Genomic DNA, 13,912 nt, shown 5'->3' with positions numbered 1-13,912 from the left:
ATGGCGACGCAATATATCGTGTAGCATCGCTCTTACACAATTGACATAAAAGTTCATTCTTTCCGCAGCAATGTAAATGAAGTCACAGACTTGTTTGTATGTACAAAAACATCTTGTTTTTAATTCTTCGAAATGTACAATATATATATAATTTCTTAAATTGTCAGTTTTTTTCGTTAATAATATCGCAAAGGCAATCAAATACTGTCGTAATTCAAAATTGCAGCATTGAGAATCGATTTCAAAATTGAAAAAAAAAAAACTTATTAAAACCAATAAATACAGGGTTATTTTTAAAATTACCAAATATCAAATTACCAACGGACTATATTGTCTTGTGATGTTAATATTTTACAAATTTACAAATCGACTTCCACAATTTTGACTTACGACAGTATTAACATATCTTTACTTTCTTTTTTTAAACAAACCAATGTTTCGGGTGCTTTGTAGATCCCGCAGCTTTCATTTCCAATGTATAGCTATCGCGCTTTGATATCTAAGAGTAATATAATTTATATGTCAACAGCGAACTTGTTCGAGTATCGCCTCCAGTGTAATGGAACAAGATACGTCAATGTGTAGTTTGATATGCTTACGTAAATAGAAATATTGTGTAAAAGATGTTCAAGGAAATAAATCAACCCACAGTGGTTTTTATTAAAGATTTCTTCTGTCCCGATTTTTTCTTCTGATACAAAGAAAGAAGATTCCGAGAATCAAAGGCCAAACAAATGACAATAACAAAATTGTTTTCACAATGTTTCTTACTGTATCTGTCCCGATTCAATATGGCCGCCGAGCAATAATGAAAATAATAGATTGTTTCTGTACATTTCGAAGAACTTGTGATGTCAATTTATTAAATAAGATTTGTTATGCAAAGGCATTGAAAGAGAAATTGTGCATTTAGAATAATTTTTTTTTAGTTTGTATAAAAAAAGAATGGTTTTTACATTTTTTTAATAACACGACAAAATGTCTTTGATAAAATATTTATTCCCTTTTTGCTGATGTCATGTTATTGTGCTCTGTTGCCACACCGAAATGGAAAGTGAACGGACATGCCTTTACGTGCTGTGTGGCTGATACGGCCTAGTGAATGTTTACCTTTACGCAGTTTAAGTTCGTTCACACTTATGCTATGTTGTCAAATAAATTGGGAGTGCGTTTTTTTTACAATATTTATTTTGTATTGTTTAGAATATAATGTCAGAAATAAAAGATATGAAGGCCTATTATAACTTTTTTACTTCCTACGCAATCAATACGTTCTAACACTTTTTTATGATGGCTGCAACTGCTATCTCAGAGCTTTAAATCGCATAATTGACAAGTCCCGTGGTAGTTTCATCAACATTCTTAAAGCGTGAAAAACATAGAGCTGCCCCATAGTGAGCCGCCTCGATAAAGCTATTATATCTATATTTAGCTGTCAAATTCGAGTGATAAATCAGCATTTTAAAATTTTATCACGATAGCGGACATGGCGAGCACCGTGACATTTTTATGTTATAGCGACCACCAGCGACCAAAGACTGCACAAGATTAGCTCTAAGGGTCGTATTTACTCAATGCTCAAGTCAGGATTGCACTGGAAATACGACCCTAATGGCAGGGACTTGAATATGATTTCGAGTGTTTTAAACCATACTCAAATCCTGACTTGAGCATTGAGTAGAGTTCTAGAATACGACCCTAAGTTAGCTTCGTTAGCGGCAATAACAGGTATGGTGACTACTTCCTTGGATGTACTCCTCCACAATCTCTACTATTACCAAATTATATTCTTTTTGAATAATTGTGTTAGATTACATAAAAATGAATGATAAATTTAAGTAAGTTTTTAAAGCTGCAAGCCTCGTAACTAAATTATGTAGTTATGTTTTAGGGTTCTTCATAAATGAAATACTGTTTGTAGTATATGTAATAGGAATGAAGTTATTTTAATGTTCCATTAATTTACATAAATATAAGGAATATGATTATAATCACATTCATTCTAACTATTAATAAAATAAGTTGCTAATTGTTACAAACGCACCAAAACTGTCAAGAGTTTTGTATCTAAGTTCTTGTATGGCAAAATATCAATTCTGACCTCGCGCGTCTTCGGTGGAAATGGTCGGGATTGACGAGCATGGGCGATACGAGATTCGAAATATTTGTTGATGTAATATTGAACAGTGTTGGGCGTTAATCAATTAAATTTCAATCAGATAAAAAAATGAATTCAATTGAAATCAATTGCAATTAATTTTTTTACTCGTTCTAAGAAACAATTGAAAATAACAATTACAACCGAAAGTAAAGGGGGGTCGGTTAGGTGGTCGGTTGGGAGGCGGTCAGGGGTGAGTGACCAACCCCCTAACCCAACTCACCCACACACCCGCTCACCCACCCATTCAAACTCACTCACCCACCCCGTAACCGACCACCTAACCCACGCCCTAATCCACCTCCTGACCCACCCCCTAAACCACCCGCTTACCCACCCCCTACCCTACCCCGGCGGCGGCCGAAGGAATGTAGTTGTTTTACGGGAAGAATATATTGTTTTAGCGTGTCTGCAGTTTTATTTCATCAGAAAAGTTTTCAATAGTATTATTCCGATTATGTGTCCGTATCTTTAGTCACGCAGTGCATAGACGGATGTTGGATAGAGAACGAGTAGACCCTGACTCAGGCCTAAACACTTCAATTTAATTATTTATCTACGGGTATAAATAGAAAAAAAACTACAATGTTTAATTTACCAAATTTTTTATTTGTACGCTTAACTCATTACAGGTACATCTATTATGAAAAGTGGTCGGAAACTCGAATTTGATGGAGTTAATTTAAACTAAAGAATAATCTGGACAGTCCGTTCTACAAATTCCGGAACTGATTATATTTAAATACGCGTATTATTTATTGAAATTTGAGTAGATTGGCGAAAAAACATAATTTCCTATTAAGTATTTTAATATTCTTAAAAATAATATTGTGGTTGTGTTCTATAGACACATTTATGTATTTAAATACTTTAGCCATTTCAAAAATAAACATTTTGAATATTGTAGTTGTTGAAAAGAGCGGGGCCTGAAGGGGTCCGCTTATATAGGCCCTACGATGTTCGGGGGAGGCAGGGCAGCTCGCTCCATCCGACGCGGACACATGAGACATCTTGGAATGTTTAGAACATAAACAGTAAAAAAAATAAATTATGTACGCATTGATGACGAAATGGGTATGTCCATACTAAGAAAACATTAAGTAAATTAACTCCCCAATCCCGATCACTCATTTTCTAGATTTTGTCCAATAAGTTCAAAATTATTAAACAATAAACTTAAACATCGACTTCGGTTTTATCGACTTCTCACTAACTGCCGTTAACTAAAATTGTGTATAACCGTATTTATGCAATATTACACAGTTTTAAGGCTGGTTTTAGAGCAAGCCGGATTTATCTGCCGACGCGCGGAGCAACGCATGCGGCGTTAGAACATCGTTTTACAGCGACACGGATTGATCCGTACGGCATTGTAGGCGAATATCCGCACTAAATTAAATACTCGATTCAGAACACTGTGGATTCTACCCGCTGACGGACAGTCCGTACTGACCGGATGCACAGCTGTGAAACCAGCCTATAAAGCTTTCTCCATTAACCGTCGTATGTCTACCTTTTTCTGTACACGAATATAATTCTAAACTAATCAAGTGTAACACAGTAAATCCTTAAGCCTGAACAATTTTACTAAAACTTGTTACCACAGTTATCGATAGTGACAAAACGGAAGTTTTTTCCGAAAAAGAATAGCTTCAATAACGTACTTTAAAGGCTGGAGAGTCATTAATCAGTACGCGTCAACATTCTAGCGGGTACACGGATATGGATATAATGTTGATGCGTACTAAATGAACAAGTAAGGTAGGCTACACATTTATCGACAAGGAATCGTAAGCAGGTCAAAAAATGATCTGACCGGCGATTCCGGTGTGGTGGCTACCTAATATACAAATCAAAATTAATTACAGATTTTATTCGATTATGCAGACTTATTATCGCTTTTAGCACAAATGGACAAAATATACAATTCCGGGTGAAAAAAAGTTATTTACATAATTCCGATTAGTTTTTTTTTTTGTTTTATGTCGTGAAGTGAATTTAAGTCTTCACAAAGTCAAAAATCATTTAAGGGGCAATATATACGCTTCTATAACAAGATTCAGGTTGATATACAAAATTTGCCTTTCATGAGGTTTAAAACTATAGTGAAACAAAAACTTTATACTAAAGGTTATTATACAACTTCTGCGTACTTGGATGACAAAAATCCGTGGTAGTAACCCATTTAGCTCTTGGAGGTAGTCTCAATCTGATGTTTCAAATAAAAAAAAAATATTGTAAATGTTATTTACAAAGAGCAACCCCTAGAGTTTCTTGCTCATTCTTCTCAGGGGAATCTGCCTTACGAATGAGCGGTAGAGTTTAACCATTGTGACGATTTCAAGTGTAATAATGCCTACCTATGAAAAGATTATTTTGAATTTTAAGTCCATTAGTGTTATAAGCGACAATATATTTGGTACAGTCAAAAGCACATGAAGCTTGACACTTTGAATTGCTCTATTCAAGATACAAACGATACCTCACACGTAAGTTGTTGTACGTCAAAATACCATTTTTTGTCTTTTAACTTAAATGTATCCTAAATTTGTCGATATACATTTTTTTTCTGAAATTACTCCACTAGTTTCTTATAATTATTAATAAACGAAGATCGAACACTTAGAAAAAATCCCTTCGATCCGGCCGGATTTGAACCGATGCCAGACGCTATGCCAACTAAGCCAAGCAACGAACCAGCGGACCTCACGAATGTTTTCTATGTCCGTATTATGTTGTATCTTTGTATTTGGTTTTTCAACGACTTTTTAGCCGTAGCGACATCTATGAGAAATCTATGAAACTATTTCGTCATTCAGTTAGGTAACTTCACAGCTAGCAGCCCTGGCTAGAGATGTGGCTATTAACTGTATTTAAAATTGTATTGTATTGATATTCAATCTTTTTCTGTGAAATTACTCCACTACTTTGTTATAATTATTAATATATACATCCTTTTTTTATGTATATTATAGTTTCCATATTTAAAAGTAAAGAAATCATTTAGTGTTATGTTTACGTTTAATCATGGACCCCATAATACAATTAGAAAATATATATATTTAAGTCATAACATTAAAAAGTTTGAATACATTGTTTTTAAGGCCGCCGGTAATAATCTTAAAGAATTCCCAGAAGTAACCCTTAACGGCATGAATATTAAAAGAGTAACTTCTTTCAAATATCTAGGTCATTACATTACCGACGACCTCAAGGACAATGCCGACATTGAAAGAGAGCGTAGGGCTCTAGCGGTAAGAGGTAATGTTGTAAAGGTAAATGTTGATCCATAGGTTTTCTCGATGTACAGAAGAAAAATAGCGCTTTTTAAAGCTTACTGTCAAAGTTTCTACACCGGGAGCCTATGGGTTGACTACACCAAACGGCCACTGGAGACCCTACGTGTAAAGTACAATAACATTTTTAGGATGATGTTGAGACTACCTCGTTTCTGCAGCGCATCGGGGATGTTTGCAGAGTATGAAACGGATGGTTTTGCTACCATCCTCCGGAAAAAGACAGCTTCTCTGATGCGCAGAGTGCGGGACAGTCCCAACAGCATCCTACAAACTGTGGCTGGTAGGATTACCTCTCCCATGTGGCAAAAAATGAATGTACTAACACTAATTTATAACCACTTTTCTTGTTATTATTACTAACTAACAAATTATGGAACTCGTTGTCTGAAATAAAAGAATTTTAATTTTTTAATTTTTAATAGCTTCCGAACGTGGCCCCTACTGCCCCCAGTGTATTTTTTTATCTTGCTTAAGTGAGTGGTGAGCTAAAAAGTTTGAGTATTTTGTCTTACAACTTACGTGAGAGATATCGATACGTCTTAAATATCAAGATTGACGTGTTAGTGACTCCGCACAAAAATCCTTATTATGACAAGAAAAATACTCGAAAATCACAATTTTAATTATTAATAACAGTTTTTCAAGATACAAGTAATACTTATTATTTTTTTATCACATTTGTTTGGTGGGAATTACAAAAACATTTGTTTCATAAGTGAGTAACCACACATTGTAGGCGGAATCGGCTTTAGCGGGTCACAAAAACGCTTCATGTCCTTTCAATAAAGCATGAACACTGAGAACGGGTGCGGGTAGGGTGTAATTCCGTGTATTTATATGGACGACAACGCACGGGATTACACCCACCGGGCTCCCGACCCGACATGCACCCGACCCGCCCCTCTGTCAGTGTGTTTTACCCTTAAAAGCGAAAAAATATTCGTTACACGTCCATTTCGCGTAGTAGAAGCGAAATGGACATTTTTTTTCTGACGGGCTTAATGCAATTCTGCCATACTGTGATTATTCCTTAAAGATAATTAATTAATAGACCTTTCTTCAATACGAAAAATAAAATTCGTTCTGATTAAAAAAAACCCTTTAGAAACATGTTTTTGTGAAATACTGCAACACAAGCGTATGTACACATTATTCAATATTGTAAACTTTAATTCTAAGTTTGGAATAAATTCAAGATAAACATTAATTTTCAGTTAAAATGCTTATGTTTATGAGTACAATAGTCACAGGGACAGTATTTCTAGACCATCGCAATTAAAAAATTGCAATCGGAATGCAATTTGAATTCTGCGACTCTCACAACGCTCAACTGCATTGCAAGCGTGCAGTCCTTTTTGTCTAGGCAAGACTAAATATAATTTTAAAACAAAGTACATTTATTTGCCAGAATTAAAAAAAAAAAATTACTATAGAAAGAATGTGTTTATTGTTAATTTTGTGAATTGTAATAAAGGACCTACGTCCTTTTAGCAAAGTAAAGGAAGTGGATCATCACACTTATTAACACGAAAGCAGCTTGACCCGGACAGAAAAAGCCCTTTACCCTTACAATAAAAGCGAAAAAAACGTTGCTCGTTTCACTACCGACCTCCGAAGTGAAACGTCTTTATAATCTTGTTACAAGGATATAGAGCTTTATGTTACCAGTTTAATGCGGTTTCTTGTCGAAAATCTTAATTTTCGTTCAAGTCTGCCTTTGAATGACTTCTTTTTTATAATATTATAGCTCCATCGATATTATGTCAAGTTAGGAAAGACGCGCGTTTTTTACTTAGAATTTGACCGATGATTTTCGATAGAATTCGCTGAGAGGAGAATCTACAACAACAGACAAGATACACAGTTTATAACAGAAACAAATCCTTACTTTTAATTTTACGCAGAACATACACAAAGGGGGAGTGGACTAACGTTAGTTTAAATGACTTTAAAATAATAAATATAATTCTTGGCAGTTTAATAAGGTTTGGCAATTAGAAATTATTATAAATATTAGTATGATGTACGTAAATTGTAGAATAAGCAAAACCTATTGTACACACACCAGCACATCAAGCTACACATTGACGTATCTTATTCCGTTGCACTGGAGGCGATTTTCGAACAAAAATGTATATTCTGATGTGCCGTAGTCCGTACATTATTCTGACAAATAAATTGATCGATCAATTGCATTAAGATGACCAGCCAAAATAAAGTTTGGATGCTGCTAATGTGGCTGCACGCATTCTGCACTAACAGTATACAGTTGTAACGCAATGGGGATGGATTCTAACGTCCACGACGAAAAATCGTCTCGCGAGTGGGCACCAAACCTTAAAAGCTCGAAAAACGCTAATCAGAAATAATGGTTTCATTTCCTATATGGAGCTAAAGCGAAAACCAGAAACCTTGAGCCTTACACATCTTTTTATTATTATTTGGTGCGTAACTTTGGTCATCAAATATCCACTTATACTTAAATTAAAAGTTTTTACTTATGGCTTATTTATAAAATATTAGCAACAAAAAAATACATCCTGCTAGGTTCTTAGTATTTTAAAAATAACCTTATATAATGAGAAATGAATCCGTCAAAGAGTACGCGTTATTGTTGACAAAGTATCCACGAATTGGAAGAAGTTAAAGGATGAAACACAGAAAACGGGTGCGGGTCGGGCGCGTGTCGGGGCGGGTGTAATATTGGCGCGAGACGAGGTCGTGTGGTGTGTTGTCGTCCATATAATAAATGTAATTACACTTGCCGTGCTCCCGAACCGTCACGCGCCCGACCCGTCACGCGCCCGACCCGCAATCGCTGTCCGTGCTTCATGCTTAATTCTACGTTTAACATTTTTTAATTTACCTGATGACAACATATTACGGCTAAAAGTCCACTGAACGCCGAGGTACGTATTTGAAATAGATTATTTTTCTAAATAGAATCGTATTTCACCCTTGGTGTAATAAGATCACAAATGTAGATCTGAACTTTTCAATGGCAACTTTCAAGAGAGGTTTAAACATCTTGTGTTGAAAAAGTCTATTTATTGTCAATAACTAGGTAGTGTTATAGAAGGATAACTACTCTATTTACGCAAAAATACGGTTCAACTTCATACCGACAAGTAATTATTTTTTCTTGTATGGCTGGAGCCGTGGACCTTTGGTTTTAACAAGACTTTTTAATAACAAAATACAGAGTATAGTTGTGTAGCTGAGCAACTACGCAGTATCCCTTAATCCTATATCTTGCCATGTGATAGATAAAACCACACTTGCTGATATTCCGTGGCGTAATTTCGACGCGTTGCATTTCTTTCAATAATAAGTTGCTTTTCTGCCATAGAGATGAATTATATGATGAACCTTTAGTTTATGATTGGAATGAATTGTAAAAGTAACGAAATTACGTCGCGTAAATTCAGCGTTTTGCATTTCTTGCTTACATTAATCGTTACTGTGCTACAGAAATTAATTCTATGACGAATCTTTGGTTTATGATTGGAATAAATTGTAATACGCCGCGTAATTTAAGCGCGTTTAATATAAACATAAATCGCAATTATGCTATAGATATTAATTCTATGATGAACCAGTGGGTTTATGATTGAAATAAATTGCAAAGGCGTCGAAATTACGCCGCATAATTTCAGCGCGTTGCATTTCTTCCAATTATAAATAGTTATTCTACTAAAGATATTCTATTATGAAACTGATTTATGATTGGAATAAATTGTAATGACGTCGAAATTACGCCGCGTAATTTCAGCGCCTTACATTATTTCGTATTACATAATATTACTATTCTTCCAACTAGGTTAAGCACTTTCAAATTGTAGAAGCGCGATAATGGCGTTGTAATACTGACATTTCTGTTACTAACTGACACTGGCGATGATCGATTTAATTTTTATATTATTCTTATAAAACTGTCACTAGCACAAGCCTAGTGGCCGCCATAAAAGAAATAACAATAACTACGCTTCTAAATATTACATGAAAATTGTTTAGATTTAATTATCATTATAATGATATTTTAATCAATGGTAATCAAAATGTGTATTTAAAAAATTGACATTGCTACGCCCTTGCAGGGTACATGTTTGATACTGTAAACTACTATAAGAACTATTATGTAACAACATGTTTCGCAATAAACGTTATTATTATTATTATTATTATTAAAATTAATAGTGACGCGGCTACAGCGCCTTCATGTCCGTGACATTGCAGATAAACTGCAAGAAAGCCGCCTACGTTGGTACGGCCACATCTTACGGAAACCGGCTTGCTACGTGGGAAACAAATGTCTGGCTATGCCACCTCCGCCGGGCCCCGGTAGAAGGGGCAGACCCAAGAAGTGCTGGCTTGACGTCGCCAAGGGTGATATGCGTGCCAATGGTCTCACCACTAAGGATGCCGAAGACCGTGCAAAGTGGAGGAGAAAAAGTAGGAAAGCGGACCCCGGGCTCCGCAGCAACCCTGCTGAGGACGCAACCGGGACAAAGATGAGAGAGAGAGCGGCTACAGCGCCACATTGGGGCCACTGCCAGCGCTTTTATAAGCGTCTAATTTGAAGATGCCCTAACTCTGTGATGACCTTATGATCACTATAGTCGTCACCAAATAAGAAGTCAAATTTGACAGCTAAAGCAGACGGCAATATGTAACTTCGAATGCAATCAACGAAACGAAAAAAAATATTGAAAGGCTTAATACAATTTTGAGTTACTTCGAAACGTCTCTTAAAACAGTTACGTCATCAATATATTTTTTTTTAATAATAGTGTTGTGTGACAGTGTAACCTCCTTGCATCGTCATCCCACCTTTTTATCGTCTTTCTCCGGTTCCTGGCATATCATATTTAAATTTTGAATTGTTCTGATTTTGTTTCGTTCCATCGACACTCCCTGCTCGATCGCGACAGCGGACGGAGTTGTTTAAATTCAATCGCGTCTAATTTTTATTCTTTTACTAAGTTATAATCGTTATAATTTATTTATTTATTTATTTATTAGACGAACACAACAGTCGACATTCAAGAAAGATTTAACAAATAAATTTGCTTAAAACTAGATTTGGACCAGAATGCCAACCAGGAGCGTGTACGTACAGCGTGTTTTGAAAGTTTCTGTCAATTAATTATAAATTACAAATTTTGTGTTGGTACAAATAGAGCAAAAGAAAAGACCATAGAGAAAAAGTGTTAAAATAAAATTGCGAGACTTCAACTAGACTGCTTGAGGACACCCGCAACAGACTTTTTAAATATATGACACTTAGAATTAAATATATCTAACTGTATGTTATCCTTAATTAAGTCATTAAAGGTGCGGCACATTCTTGTTCAAATCAATCAATATAAACTAAATCATGTGTCAATCCTAATAAGTGTATAACATTCTACAGCCTTATCTTGTACCTATGAATACGTACCTGTAATTCAGTATAACTCGGCCATTTTAAGGGTAAGTGTCTAATATCTTTGTCATCCTGTTTTCCTATATATACCTTTTTATTGTTACAGCCTTATCTTACTTCTTTGTTACCATTTCTTCTTAACCCGACTTTTAATTTTGTAGACCGGAAGTTTTCTGTTTTACCTGGTCACTGCTTGTTAGGGTTACAACCTTTTCAGTTATAACCAATTAATCACCGAATTTCACAGAGACATTACGATATCTCAGAAAATTGACTTATTAAATATTAAAACAAAAGTTTAAAAGAGCCGGGTACTCATAGCCGTAAAGCCATGCAGATTTGTATGTCCTTTTCTTTTTTGTGAATTTTGAATTGGCAACACTAATATTGATCCAGCGGCACTCGAAAAACGAGAAAATTAATAAAGAAAGATTTTGATAAAGATGTAAATATTGACAATAGCTCAACTGACGATTTTGGCTCATCTTCCGATTACAGTCAATAAAAATTTATATTATTAATACTTTTGTTTTACTGTAGAATTTTGCTATTATAACTACAAGATGTCCTTGTGTTAATGTAACTCGGCTAATGTAACTATACTACAACAACAGGTACAGTTTGTCGCTGTGATCATTTAAAATACTTATTATTTATATAAGACTGTATATAGTATGATATTTCTATACATGTTAATTGTACTATCTAGAACCGAAAAGCAACGAACCGAAAATTAATCTAAACTCATAAAATTTTGAATCGATTTATCGCGAAAATCGTCTGATTAGTTCACATCCCTAAACATGTCGCGATGACAAGTGTGAAATTTGGCCTCTTTATTTGGTGACGACTATACTTGGAGTAAATTCTAAAAGGGTCGAAATTACGCCGCTGAATTTCGGTAACAGCGACTTGATGACTACGATATGTGTACAAACTTTAACGATTGAAATGTAAATCTTATATTTTATTTATTTACAAATTATTATAATAGGCTGAACGCCTAGGTTGGCCTTTTTCTACGCAACATATAGCACGGTGCAGAATTTTATACAATTATAAATTAAAATCACAATAAAATATGACGTTAGGGAACTTAGAAAGCACATCGCTACGCTTCTGCTTCGTTAGAAAATTTCTAATAAACCCTTCGGACTAGCTATACTATTACTAGTGGTACTATACTTCGTTTCAATCCATTTTGCACAAAAAGTAAACCAACAAGTCATTGACCCGACCATAGACGGTATAGTGATAAACAATTGTAATGCCAACTACAAATCGATTAATTAATTGAATCAATCGATTTGTCTTCCTTCAAATGCTTACACTTAGATACTCGTTCGATTGCGATTGAAATATTCGATTTAGTAATCGATTACAAAAACTTTAATTGAATGAACCGAATTTTTTTCCGTACAGCACTATACAACCATAGACAATTGTACAGTTGAAAAATAACCTCACTTTCGGACTACCATTTTCCAATACGATTTTGCGATGCTATTCAAATGAATATTGTTGGAAAAAGTGCTGTTATATGTCGAAATCGTAGAAATATACGTGAATGTGTTATTTATTCGATATATTAAGTGATTGCTTTAGAATTTTAACCAAACAGTTCTGTTTATTTTTTGTTCAAAATGTTTTGGAACAGACTTTAACCTGTCCCATTTCTACCTGTGATAATATTATAGGTGGCACTAGTTGATCCCAGTCCTACCATTGGATAATATCATAATAATATAAATAGTATACTTTTTTTTTATTTGTGACAAGACACATTCATATATGAAATAGTAATTATTCACATACATTCGTCTCTGAAATAGACCTAGACTACAAACAGTTTATTAATAATTTATAATACGTAAGACAGCTATAACATGGTATTTTGTGGAACTATTTGTAATGATAACATTCTTGTTTCATATTTAACTAGAATTTTACAATTTATTAAATGCCATTTACAATTTGTAGTGCCATTTTTTTAAATTTACTAATGGTAGTGTCAAAGAAATCAATACAAAAAAATTTTATTGTACATTTTGAAGGAACCGAGTGCATATAGTAAAACCACATAAGTGACATTCCACAAATCCACAAAAAAATCTCCAATTTATGTACAGTCAACAGCACATCAAGCTACACATTGACGTATCTTGTTCCGTTGCATTGGACGCGATTTTCGAACAAAAATGTGTAGTCCGATGCGCTGTTGTCCGTACCTGTTGTAAGAAAATCACCATCTTTCTGCAAATAAAACAACTTATTGAGTTTATAGCTTTCTTGTTTTTGAGTTTCACCTGCAGAAAGGTAGTGATTTTCTTACCATAGCTATATAAACTTTTTGTAGAAATGCCACTTATGTGGTTTTACCTTTAAACAGACGATAATTTAGTAAGTGGTGGGGGGGACAAATATTTGCGAGAAATATATTCCACGTATGGTTGACATCCCTACACTAATTGGGCAGATGATCTTTAAACTGCGGAGGGTTCCGATTAATCTCGTCCGTTTAGAGGCTACCACAGAACAATAAACACAGTAGAAGTGGTTGTGTCAATAAAAGAACGACATCAGCTGGCCTTTATTGACAAACGGACTTCCTCTCCACCAGAATATTTATAAAATGATGTGTTCCATGATACATACACCAATTGGTTACACCATCGCATTAAACTCTTTCCATCCCCCGTTACTACAAAACTATAGACTACGGGTTGTGGTAAAGAAAAGTAGCGAAGATCAAGCAGGCGACCTCCCTCACACGGCCTTAAAGCCACCGACAGCCACACACCGGCCTTGACCTTTCATATTAATAATTAACCAATTACAGAATGATCAAAACCATTGCTGCGCAACGGCCAAGTCCATTTTTCACATGGATACGTACACCGCTACGGACGCCTCTGCATTACCAAGGGCGTTTTTTGATACGCGATCATGTGGATATGCGATCATGAGATAGTAGATGATACACTAGAAAGAGAGTATAGTTGACGAATTCTTCCAAAGAAATTTAGTTTT

Source organism: Hyposmocoma kahamanoa, unplaced genomic scaffold (assembly GCF_003589595.1).
Source record: "Hyposmocoma kahamanoa isolate Upper Pololo Valley unplaced genomic scaffold, ASM358959v1 272, whole genome shotgun sequence".
Classification (NCBI taxonomy): domain Eukaryota; kingdom Metazoa; phylum Arthropoda; class Insecta; order Lepidoptera; family Cosmopterigidae; genus Hyposmocoma; species Hyposmocoma kahamanoa.
The sequence above is the reverse complement of the archived record's forward strand: the minus strand, read 5'-3'. Positions refer to the sequence as shown.